The sequence below is a fragment of the Macadamia integrifolia genome, chromosome 5, assembly GCF_013358625.1.
Source record: "Macadamia integrifolia cultivar HAES 741 chromosome 5, SCU_Mint_v3, whole genome shotgun sequence".
NCBI classification, from domain to species: domain Eukaryota; kingdom Viridiplantae; phylum Streptophyta; class Magnoliopsida; order Proteales; family Proteaceae; genus Macadamia; species Macadamia integrifolia.
The window spans coordinates 31,324,180-31,337,841 of record NC_056561.1 but is presented as its reverse complement, the minus strand read 5'-3'; the positions used below and the strand labels follow the sequence as shown (position 1 = coordinate 31,337,841).

The 13,662-nt window shown below is 35.1% G+C and overlaps 1 long non-coding RNA gene across 1 annotated transcript; it reads right to left on the bottom strand.

Moving 5' to 3' along the window:
- Positions 1 to 3,596: 3,596 nt before the first annotated feature.
- LOC122077817 lies at positions 3,597 to 5,017 on the bottom strand. Its single transcript, XR_006139968.1, has 2 exons — positions 4,738 to 5,017; positions 3,597 to 4,258 (listed from the first exon to the last, which is right to left on the bottom strand). It is a non-coding gene; the product is annotated as an uncharacterized LOC122077817 (long non-coding RNA).
- Positions 5,018 to 13,662: the final 8,645 nt, after the last annotated feature.

Sequence of the window (13,662 nt, the reverse complement as noted above, 5' to 3'; positions counted from 1 at the left end):
TTGTTTTTCACACACACACACACACACAACCCATGTAGGGCCAGGCTGTTTGGACAAAATCTAGGGCCGAGCTGATCAGGCCAGGGGCCAGCTTGGCCCAAAAATTTCAAACCTGTGTTCCAGGACCCCGTGAATTTGCCACGGTCCATTTCAACCAGTTAATCACATCTTTTTCAGTGTATTTTCAACAAGGAAAAGGTTCCTCATGCCACTAGTGAGGGGGGAATGAATCATACTACAATGAATCATACTATACAAATGATGGCACTGAGAATGGTATCATCCACATGGGACTCATATGGTCAGGGGTAAGAGAGAAAAGATAATAAAAAATTAATATGAAAGCATACGATATATTGGCTGTGTGGGGAAGATTTTCCCTTGCAATAACTACCATGTTTAGCTTTGTCTTTGAACTTATTTTCTCCCTAAAGCTCTTTTGTCACTTTTACCTCATGAGTCCTAATCTTCTTTCATTGCATTTAAGACCCGGGGGAGGCTAAGATTTTATTTTGAAACTTGGCCGACTCTAATTAAGGTAAAACTTGACACGTAGAAAAGGAATCTTGAGGTTTATCTTTTCATAGAATTTTAATATATATTTTTTAAAAGGGACTTGACACGTAGAAAAGGAATCTTGAGGTCTATCGATTCATAGAATTTTATTTATTTTTTAAAGAAAGGGTGTTCCATGGTAGTGATCATAGCCTAGGCCAAAACGTTCATATGGCAAATGGTGCTTCTAAATCCAAGCGGTGATGTGGCAAGGACTTCCTTCCACTAGGCTACCAACTCCGTTGGTAATTTCAGCTTTAGCTAAATGTCATATGGCACGACTAATAATTGAAAAGGAAGGTGGATGCGTTATTCCACTTCCTAATCATAATTGGAAAAGTTTTCATTTTTATTTTTGAATTAATTATATTTTCCTTATTTCATTTGGAAAGAGAGAGAGAGAGGGATTGATTTTGGATGCTTGGTAAAGAGAGATTTCTTCGGAATTTTATTCATTTTCATGGATTCCAATCCAGATTGGCTGAAATCGACCACTTTACACTCCAAAAATGAGATCAAGAGGGTGAGGGAGGAGTGGATTTCCTTTAGACCTCAGATTTTTTGAGTTGTTGGCTCAAGAATCTTATGGATTGATAGAATGGTATTAGAATAAAACTTTATTACTACCTTACGAGAGGATTTATACTAATAGACAAAAAAAAATACACAAAAATATGTTGTTAACATAGATCCTATCAAAATGTTAGCATATAGTAGAATTTCTAATTTTTGGTCACAAAAATGAACACATAATAAGTCAGTTTTCCCTAGGGCTTTGTTTGTTTGCAATGGGAATTTAAAAGGAAGGGAAGTGAAAATTTTCATACTTTAAAAAGAAATATTTATAATCATTACCCCATATGATTGTATAAACTACTTAATTTTTTTAACCATATTTAGTAATGATATATGTTACATGTAATTTTTATTTTACATATTATGGCTAAGGGTTTTGGATGCAAAGTAAAGTGAAATTTTATAACCAAATATAGAATGATTTGAAGTATGAAAATTTCACTTCCTTTCTCTTTTATTCCCCTTACAACCAAACATAGCCTAGGTAAAAAATTGATGGAATTCTAAATCGAATTGGCCAATTTAGCATATTTGATTCCAAAAACCATGTTGCCACTTGTCATCCTTACTCGGGTATTTGAGAATAATTAGGTTTTTTTAATAATAATTATTAAATTAATTAATTAATTAATTAATAACTGTATCTTTGTTATTTTTCACTCTTTTTTTTTTTTTCCGTTAAACCACCATTTGACCAAAATCATCCCTAACTAAAATGGACCTTTTTTGGGTTCACTATCTGATCCAGTTTTAAAAACTATGATGACTTTAATACTTATGTAGTCTTTGTTTTTTGTAGAAATACTTATGTCTTTCAAGGATGAGAAAATCTCTTAATTCATGGGATTTTACCCTTTCATTCCTTATTTGATTTTTAAACTTACTTTACTTTGTATTTAAATTTTTAAAATTTAAGAGTAAAAAAAATCATATTTAAAATTTTTTTGGTGAATAATATAGTAAAAAATTTAAGCAGTTATACAATTATGTTAGATAATGATTACCAAAACTTCTTTTTTATTTTTGAAATACTTCCCTTCCCTTTCCTTTATTTTAATTTCCCTTGCAACCGAAGGAAGCCTACATACGAGCAAACGAAACTTGGCTGTTGTCTGAGTTGTAGCCAAGTAGCTGCAACCCCTGATACTACGGGTGTCAATTCGAAACCAAATCCAAAAACCGAATCCAAATCCAGACCGAATACCCTGAACCAAATCCAATCCATTATAATATGGTTAAATCCTGGATTTGAAATAAGTATTTATAATTCGGTTCGGTCTGGATCTGGATTTATGCCAAGAACCGGCTATTCTAACCAAAATCGGACCGAATAACTTGATGTCATTTTTTCCTCTTTAACCAAAAACTTGATGTAATTTATATGGAAACCCGACATAATCAATCACCTAAATGATAAATCATCTAATAGAGTTTCAACTATAGTCTAACTCTAAAACCCCTTGTCTGTCAATTATCATTTAGGAGATTGATTGTCAGGATCATTAACGATATTTAGTTTCAATCACTTAAATGATAAATCATCTAATAGAGTTTCAAGTAGTGAAATTAACGATATTAGAAGTTCAATAGATGATCGATTGCTTACAATCATTCGACATGGATACATGTCCATTGATAGCTCATGATATTTTGTTCTTTCTTTTGTTGGGGAAGACCAATAACCTAGTGAATGAGCATTAATATTTTGTCTTCTAAATAACAATTGCATAAAAAAAATTGAATTTGAAATTGGATACTGGAACCAAATAAAAACCAAATACAAAACCCGAATAGGAACCAGAATCGGACTGGAACCGGATAGGTCGGGTACGAGTACCAATTTTCAGAACCGAGACGGGACTTGGTCCGGTTCTGGATCACACTAACACTCCTTGGAACCAAAACCAAAACCAAAACCGGACCGAATACCTGGTTCCGAACCGATTGACACCCTTACCTGGTACTGGGCAGGGAAATGCAATCTCAGGGGGTGGAAAAATTCACCCAAGGTCGGTATTTTCAAACCTGCCCCTAGGATTCGACGCCGTTGGCTACTACCATGGGGTTGCAAACCCAGGCAACAACAAAATTTTTTCATATGAGCTGTGTGTAGAACCCAACCTATAAATGAAATTCTTTGACACATTATGCAAAAATTAAGAGGAAAAGAGGAAGAACAAAAAAGTGTCGGCCTCCACCTCACTCTGTCATCACATTCACTTGATTAATAAAACTAGAGGAGAAAGAACGCTACCTGTTTGCGTTCTCTACTCCCAGACACAAACGTTGTGAAAACTATAGGGGCAGGGCATCTTTTCACAGGAATACTGTTTTATAAGCCAAAACAATAGAACCATTCTATATATGGGATGCTGAGAAGAACCATTCTATATAAGGGGAGCTGAGAGAGAGAGAGAGAGAGAGAGAGAGAGGGGGGGGGGGAGAAAGGGAAGGAAATAGAAATCTTCCAATGAAGCAGTTGTTTTATACTTACAGGAATAAACTGTTTTGTATATCACATGTTTACATACAGAGAGATGGACAAGTCGGTCACAACTTACAATAATGAGGATATCATCTTCCCCCATGATGAGATTAACTAGTAGGGGTAAAGGCTTCTGTCACATCAGTTGATCTGAGTTTATGAGAAAAATACATCCCAACCGCAAGTCCTAAGATGGCAGCTAAAACCACCCCCTTGTTCCTAGCAATCCTTTCAATTGCACTTTCTGCAAAACCAAACTGATATCCTTTCCCTTCATTTAATAACCATTTACTTTTATTTTTTGTACTTTCTACTCTTCCTTTCCTGGTGATCAATCCCATTTCCATTGTTATATTTAACACCATAATCTTTTCCATCTTTCTTTGGTTTCTCTTCTGTAGTGGTTGTTTCCTGTTGGGGCTCCCCTTTCTCTGGTAGTTTTTCTTCAGTTTTGGATGTTTCCTGTTTGTGCTCTTCTGCAATTCCATCTGCAACAGGATGATGGTCTTTGGTTTTTCCTCTATTACATTTTCTTTCTTTGGGATGATTACAAAGAGAACACCACCATCAACTGACTCTCTCCACCAACTGCTAATCTGCCATAGTTGTCCACTTCCAGCTTTAGCTCTTGCTTATTGAAGCCTATGTTAAAACCACAATAGAAAGATAAGCTTCCTAATGATCATATTTTCTTAGGTGAATAAATAATATATTAAAAGAATTGTAAGAACAAACACCAACATAGATTCACACAGCACAGAGATTTAACAAGATTCGTACACCAATTTGGTGTGCTACATCCTCGGGCCGAAGAAAAAGATGATTCACTATATTGGAAGAAAAAGTATAATGGAGATTTCTCTCAAGAACACCCAAATAGCGGCAAGAAAACTCGTGCAGAAACCCTAACACGAAAACACCTCAAATTTCACACTGCTTGCTCAACAAAACGATAGTACATATATTTTTTTTCAAATTGAGTCAATAAAATCTCATTCGGGTCGCCACCAAAATATGTTGGAGTGAGTCAATCGTCGAAACAGACCAAAAATTCAAAGAAAACAAAGCCAAAAGGGTGGATACAAGCCAAATTAACGAGAAGCTAAGAAGCACCACACAACCTTAGACAAGGCAAAACACCTTTGTAACTGAAATAGATGGTTGAAGAAAGATGATGAAATTAGATATATATACAAGGAAGATCAACAAGGAGGACGTGGCTATTTGAGTCATTGGCCCAATCTGAAATTGGTTGGAAGTCTTCATACACCGCTAGACTCGTGTAGGCTCTTTCTCCAACCCCTCTTCTTCCTCTCATGTTCTCCATGATGGTTGTTTGATGAACTAAAATAAGACTTTGTTCTAGCTAGTTTTCTGAGCTGATGATGATGCTTGGTGATGTGAACTGTGAATGGTCTAAACTTAATCCTTTATATAGACTTATTGAAGAAACGTGAAAACGTGATAGCTTCGATTCCAGTAGCTTTTCTTGCGGAATCATGGATGCTTATTCCAAACCTCTTCTGTGGGTAAGGAGGGTTGGTGGTCTCTCTTCCATGTAGTGTCTACTGAAAGGAAAGGAAATGAAATATTCTTTGCTCTTCCTACGTCTAAACTAAATGGAAGGCTTCTTTCGTGATAGTATACATACTTGTGTTGGGGTGTCAATTGGTCAGTTTGGTTTTCGTTCAAGTTGATTTTTTTTTTTCGATGAGTTTTGGGGCCTGGTTTTGGTTTCTTACCAGTTTGGATTCGGCTTCATTTTGGGTTTTGTATCAGTTTTGATTTGATTTTAGTTTCATTGAATTTCTAATGCGGTTCATTCTGAGTTTGAGGTCATAATATCTCAAACCGAAACCAACCTGATAAGACTTCAGTTTGATTCAGTCTGGGTTAATCTCTAATTCGGGCTAGGTTTTGACACCTCTATACTTGTGTAAGTTTACCAATCCAACCTTACATTACATGCATGACAAAGATATTCACATATAATTCTCTAACTTAAATTGGGCTATCATCCTATATGAATTTGCTAGGGTCCAGTTCAACCATGTACTCATCTTTATCTTTTTCAGTGTATTTTCAACAAGGGAAAAGGTTCCCATGCCCTATGGGTGTAATATCTCACTCCACACCAATGACATTATTGAAAATGATATCGTTTATGCGGGGCCCGTATGGTCAGGGATAGAAGAGATAAAACAAGTGAGAGAGGGCATATAGTACATTGACTGCATTGGAAGCATTGTCCCTTTCAACAGTTATGTTTAGCTTTGTCTTGGAACATTTTTTTCTCCCCTAAAGCTCAGACAAGGATAATATTTTATTTCGCCATTTGACCAGTTCTATTTAGACTAGAACTTGACATGTAGACAGAATCTCGAGCCTATTTATGAACAAAAGGATTACACGGAATACCAGCCTATATGGTAATTAGAGAAGGAAGAAAGTGCCCTAGATGAAGATCTCATTTGCGAATCGCTATTCCAATCATTCTAATATGACTTCTTCAAGAAAGAAGGGTCCAAAAGACAAACTGAAACTACCCCACTTTCAATTTCTCATGGCACAACAAATATTAATTGAAAACGTGGGTATGTTTGTGTGATATATTCTACTTCCTAATCGTAATTGAAAAAGTTTGTTTTTTAGGGAAAAAGGAAAAGTTAAATTAAATGAGAAAACTAAGTACATCAATATCTTGGTGAGTTGTACTAAGATTAACATGTTTCGTCATAGCCATATGGGCTAAACTAAACAGGAGGACCACAGTGTTTGTAGGCTTGAGCCATAAAGATGTTGGCGGTAAGATATTATGAACATTCAAAGATAGAGGGACTATGCTCTAAGGTCACGATGTGGTGCTCTTTTCAAAAAATTGTTCTACCTCTTACGAGTTGCTCCATATTTTGTCAATGCTTCAACCATCAGCTTTTGCTTGCTTCAATCCAAGAAGAAAGGCCTTCGCATTTGCTTCAATAGTTTTTCCTATCAATAGGTAATTAGCAGATAATGAGATACATTTCTCTTTACAAATAATACAATAAGCCCATCCAAATATATTTTTCTCTTTATTTTTTTAGTAAAGCCTCTTTATTTGAAGTACTGCACATACCAGAATGATATTATTTAGCATAGGAAAACATGTGGAGACAGGTACACATTGGTTAGGGTTCACCTATTGATGTGTTGGTTGGTGATACATATTGATTGATCCATTGCAAGGCCGAGTATAGTATATCATAAGGGTTTGATTTTGTTGTATTGAAAGTAATTTTATTTCTATACATCCAGAGGAAATAGCATATGAATATAAACATAATAAAGAAAGTAGTAATATCAGCCTCTGGTATTGTATTTGTATTAAAAGTACACACCAGATTCTTAAAGAATTAGCAGAAATATTTTCCGTTCTCAAACCCAAAGGGCTAGCTGCCCAAATTCTCTTGGATAAATTACAAGAGTGAAGGTGTGCCATGTGGATTCAGGATGGTTGTGGCAGAGGTTTCAAAGAGGGTCAACATATATCCATTTGCCTAAGATGTCTTTGGTGGGAATGCCTCCATCAGCTGTTCCTAGGAAAGATTATGGTTCTCGGGTATCTAATCAATTAATCCCCCAAACAAGCAAGGGCCCCACTATAGCGTTAGGCCCCTATTTGAGTAAGGCGCGCGCAACTAGCGCAACGGTGCTCTACGATCAGCTTACTCTCCATTGGGCTCATCCCTTGCTTGGTTACAAGTCTCCAGAAGAGGACTTCACTTTGGGATATATTTGGATTTCCTAAAAGAAATGTCACCAGCATGAGCATAGAGATGAGCAAGTACACCTATTTGAGCATTCAGTTAGGTTAGTATTCAAACCACGATTTAGAAATTTAGTAGCCAGTTTAGTAGTAATAACCCCTTTTTTAGAGAGGTGACACCACCAGCTATCATTGTTCGTGTTAGTAGGATTTTTCAGGACTTTAATTATAGTAGAAAATGATAGAAAAGAAGATAAAAGGTTTGTGTTCCAATTATTACCAACGGTGAGATCACTAACTCAGCTTAGAGAAGAAGAGATGAAAGATGGAATAGTATTATTGTGAAAAACAGTGGGATTATTAGGGATCCAAGGGTCATACCAAACACAAGTGTTATTCCTATTACCAATTTTTCGCATGATCATTTCATTGAGAATGGGGAGGATACTTACAATGCTATTCCAAGTTGCTAATCCTTTTTCTTTAAATATTTGGGATGAAAAATTGATCTGTTAGGAAAATATTTGTATTGTAACACCTGCACCAAAAGAGTTTTCTTCAAAAATGAAATGCCAACTTAGTTGTAGAAGTAGGGCTTTGTTCTGGTTCAGAAACTTCTGAGGCCAACTCAGATTGATTTTGGGGAGCAGATATTCTGCCAACCTAAAATGTGGGTTTTCTTTGACTGGTTGTTGTCTCCACTCTAGAAGCACAGATAAATGGAATCAAGTTTATGACATGTAATCTTGGGGAAAATGCAAAACAAGACATAAGGTACATAGGAATAGAGGATAAAGCTGACTGAATAAGAATTGTCCTTCTTGCAAACTAGAAAAACGTCAGATTTCTATATAGCAAGTTGCTTATACACCCTATGAACAATATGATTGACCCTTGTTTGTTTACTTGTAAATTAATTCCATTTTCCTTCATTTCATTTGTAGAGACGAGAGAACGATTGATCTCTGGATGCTTGGTAAAGTGAAATTTGTTCTGAATTTTATTCATTGTCATGGATCCGATTCAGGTTGGCTGAAATCGACCACTTCAATTCACCCCAAAAATGAGATCAAGAGGGCCAAAATGTATATATACAGTATGATACGTAAGTATAAAGAAGATATATTCTTTACATAGATCACTAAAATGAACACATAATAAATTTTAACAAAGGAAAAGATTTATGTCGTAGAATCTTAATGTTGCAGAGCCATAACCGAACACCTACAATCTTCTTTTTTGTTGCATCTGGTTCTATCCTTCGTGTTGAATGTCTCATTCTCCATATCTGAATTAAAAAGAGTTCTATTTGTTTTTGCAATTACCTCCTATTATGTGTGGTTTTTGTGTAATAGAGTCATGTTTGCTATTGTTAAAACTGATCCATTTGAAGTTATGACTTCGATCTTTAGATGGGTTTATGATTTTGATATCTTTATATCTTATCCATGAACTATCGTCCTTTGCCACATGTTGCTAATCATATGACTTTGTTAGATTATCAGGGACCTCAAGGAAGTGGTAAATCAGTAATCATTTGTGATGAGAGCTGACACTTGCATTCCGGGGATGCAGGTTGGGATTCAATGTTAAATCATAATGACTACCTTTATTGTAGCCTCAATGAATTATGGCGTCGCAGGTTGTGCACAGGAGTCAGAGGGATCAAAGTCGAAGTTTGGGCGAACTATGAATATTTAGTTTCTTGGTTTAAAGAAGGTCAAGTAGAATGGCCATGGAAATTATTTGCTATCTTGTATGATATTTATCATCTTGTTAAATGTTTCTAATCTATAGTCTTATAAAGAAAGATAGAACTGTATTTTCAATGGCTAATAGGATAGCTAAGCAGGCGAGGTTGGAAAGGTGTTGTGTAACTATAGACTCACATGTACAATTGTTTTTGTTTTAATTAAGAATGTGTTTTTGTTTGTAAAAATAAAAGAACACATAATAAGCAAATTCATTTTTCCCTAAGTAGAAGAATTGATGGAATTCTAAATCGCATTCCCCAATTTAGCATATTTGATTCCAAGACCTTAAGGCCAGTTGTCATCCCTACTCGAAGATTTGAGGACAAAAAAAAAACTCAACTTTTTGTTATTTTACTCTTGGAAAATTTTCTTGTACCACCCCTAAATTTAAACGTTATTTCCTGTAACCCACGATTTTTAAAAATTAGCCACCATACCCTTAATGAGTAACAACATCAACTTAAAATGTGATAAGACTTTTTTTTACCCTGTTACCAAACTCTACAAAGTACACTTTTTATGCCATTGAAAACCCTCAAACTTTCAAAGGGTTTGAAAGTAACCCTAGCAGCAGTGGAGAGCTTGTACCACCACACTCAACAACAACCGAAGGAATGTGGGCACCAACCTCTGACAACCAGTGCATTCCATACCCCCATTAAAGGTTTTGAGCATCCCATACAACCAACCGTTTCAGCTCAAAGAGGGCATCTCATACCGCAGACTGAAGGAACCTAGGTATCCCCTATCCCATTTCTCCTTGTCGAAGCTAGAGAGTGAAGGATTATTTCTCCTCTGTCAAAGCTATTAGAGAAGGAGAAGGCTATTTCTCCTCTATCAAAGCTATCAAATAGAGATGGAGAAGGTTATTTCTCCTTTGTCAAAGCTATCTTTTTGTGTATGTTAGTGATCAACATGTACATGATTCATTTGTAATGTTTTGATTTGGATTTACTGTTTTTGTTGCAGATATACTGTGTCATATATGTCATCTAGCAGTGTTAATGACTCTTTCAACTCCCAATATCCATTAAATTATCAGAACTTAAGATGTGGCTGTAAGAGAAATGCAACAACAAGAACTTTTGAGTCTGTTCAAAACATGAACAAACTTTATTACTGTTGCTTAGAGTATCCAAGAGGATGATGTGGTTTTTTCTCTTGGTGTTCCCCGTGCACGGGTTCCATGAAACAACTACATATGAAAGACTTATACAAATAGAATAATAGATGAAGGGCGAGCTGCAAAAGTTGACTGAAGAAATTCGTAGTTTGAAGAATAACTTGAATGTGATGGGTCAGATTGTAATAATTATTTTTGTTGTGTTTTTCATATATTTGAGTGGATAAGCTTGATAAAAGTTTATGAAGTTAGTTTAAGGACAAAGCAACTTTGTTGTTATCTACCATTAATGAAAATGTGGTTGTTTTACAATTGTGTTGTTCATTTCTAATGCAATTAAGAGCTAGGTATCACTAAAATAGAAAAGAGAAAAAAATTGTAACTATTGGGAATTTGGGAATGCTTTGTGCCATGTGTATGAGTTATGGTGATTGGGTAATGGGAAAATGTTGTTCACAATACTGTGATTTATCAGTGTTTGAGATCCAGGATGAGGCTAAACCAGTTGGTGGGCCAGTCACACCTACTAGTCATATTAAAAGGCTCACTTAACAAACCTGGTGATAAACTGTGATAAACTGCTAATGCGAAAAACATGATAAAGGCATTGGGATAGATAGGAAAAGGGATGATTGGGCACAAGGGTTAAGAACATTAACATATCCTTGCCTTCTTCAAGTTGCAGTATCATGATAGCAGATATAGAGATCAACATCATTATATTAACAAACTCATCCATTGCAAGCTTGTCCATTCAGAGACATATACCGCATCATTAAATGGAGCAAATATCTCATCATCCCTGAATATGGAACAATGATCTCAGCATCCCCATTAAGAGGACCAAGTGCAACATCACTATAATATAAAGAATAACATATTTAATTGAACAGATAATTAACTACGAAATGAACTTCAATAGAGTGGCTCCAAAATATTACAATACCATTAAAAATATTTCCATGAAGTAAAAATACAAAACCATTTGTATCATACCAATGTCAACCAAAGTAACTCCAAAATATTACAACACCATTAAAAATTTTCTATTTTTTATTTCCACCGTCTCCTCTTTCACTATCACTTTTTTACTTTTATCCATGCTGCCTTCTTAGCCATTCTTTCCATTTGCTTCTCTTTTGCATTGATAGTAGGGTCAGAAGAAACTTGAGATCTAATGACTATTTGAGCGTTATTATATGCGTCCACATATTTATTCATTTTCTTTTCCTATGCATGAAGTCACAAAAATAAGTAATTAATATAAATTTAAAACCATGATAAAAAAACATATATCATATTTAACAAGTAGGAATTTTAAATGATTATACCTTCCTATATAACAAGCAAGGCTTTTAAATGATTAATTCTTGAAACCACATCTCTAACTAGAAGATGTCCCCTTACCCTTGGTAAGTGGATCTCTCTAGCAAGTCTTTTATTATGTTCGAGTAATTTGCATATGTCACACTTAAGGTGATTACCTTTTTTTTTTTTTCTAACTTCTGTAAGTTCTTATTCACCAGGCGCTCTTTTACTATTTTTTCTGATCTACTCAGTAGCCTTTTCAATGGGGGAGGATGCCATACATCATTATCTTAACTAACTTTCAAATTTTGTAAATCTGGTAATGAGTGAATCATTTCTCTATGTGTCATTTGTATTTATCTAATGTGTGGAAAGGATCACAATATGCTTCAATATCACCTATGATATGTTTGATTGATGCTGCAGCATGTTTACAAGGAACTTCTATAGCATCCCAAACCTTGTAACAATAATTCTTGTCAGTCAAATTAACCATAGATCTTGACATTCCATCAATGACCTCAAATTCCACAAATCCTGAAGGAATAGCCCTACAAAATCTTGCATCTTCCATGATAAAGATCAATTTCTTTTTAATACTTGTGTCACCCTCCTATCCATATTAATAACCTTTCGATACATTTTATTAAGTCTTTTCATCAACTTATCTCTAATCTCATCAACCAATGCTAGTAGAGGCTTATTTCTTAATTCTCCTACCCAGTTGTTGAAAGGCTCAATTATATTATTTGTAATATGCACACTCTTTGCTTTGAAATTAAAAGCATGTCTACACCACATGGAAGGGTCATTGTTCTTTACTGATTAGTAATGTGCTTTACCATTACACTCTTTTATCCTCTTCATTACCTTACTGAAGATGAATTCATTAGGTGATTTCTATACTTTCCAAAATTGTGTCTTCAACAACAAGATAGGATACAAGATTTTGAAATTTTTATAGAGGTATCTACCACAATTTCTATATTGAGCATATGAAAAAATGATAGAAATTACATCTGCAAGCCCCTACAAAACACATTAAAGACTATAAATTAGTCATGTTTATTTACTTCTTTATAGTAAAGACCATAGTTGATATAGAGTTTCTAAAGAAAATATATCTTTTATTTCTCATGAATGTGAGGCCCATGTCAAAGTTCTCTACTCCAAATGTTCGTTCTAGGCTATGAAGTAAAAAAAAACTAATTATCTTTGCTCTCCACTTCAACTACCCTGAATGCAATAGGATATAATCCATTGTTGCCATTCACTAAAACTGCAGACAAGAGTACTCTATTGTAATACCCCGTCCCAAGATTTATTAATAAAATATATTTTATGCTGAACCTTATAGGGTCAACACCGAAATTTCTCCCTTTTGAACGGGATTTGTGAGGTGTGGACAATATAGGTAATTGAGAACTACCCTTATGTATTCAATTTAAGTTGTGTACACTAGTGTGTGCCTATATTAAGAAGGTATTTAATCGCCCAATGGTTGTATGGTTATTTATAAAAGCTTTGGTTGTGGGATCAACTCTCCTTGAGTGTTTAATATAAAGCTTTTTACCTATTTTTATTTTATAAGTTAGTGGTGGGCCCCATATGTTAATTTCAACCCAAGCTAAGAGAAAACCAGTAAATGCACATGATGGGTGACCACTTGATGGGATGACAAGTGTCACCCATGTATCAAAGAAGGTGGCAACCATGCATTGGCTCTAGGAGAGGTGGTCAAGGGGTAGGAATGGGATTTCACAATTTCTAATCCCATTGGTGTAAATAGTTGGACATATTAATGGTAAAACGGACAATTCGTATTAAATATACTATTGAAGGGTACCATAAATACTGACATGACAGTGACATACAATGAATCCTATTGGTAATGGAATAGGTGGATATGGGTATTATGGTCATTTTCCTCATATGGGGTGAGTTGCAATATTACAAAACTTAGTGGGGTTAAAATGAATAAACATAACATGTAGGGGTACCCAAGTCTAAGCAAAATATAAGAATTTTCATTGGTTTTAGTGGGTGGCAATGAGGGGTAAAATAGACCTTTCATATTTAATTTCTTATGAAGAAAAGAAAGAAAAACTCAGATTTT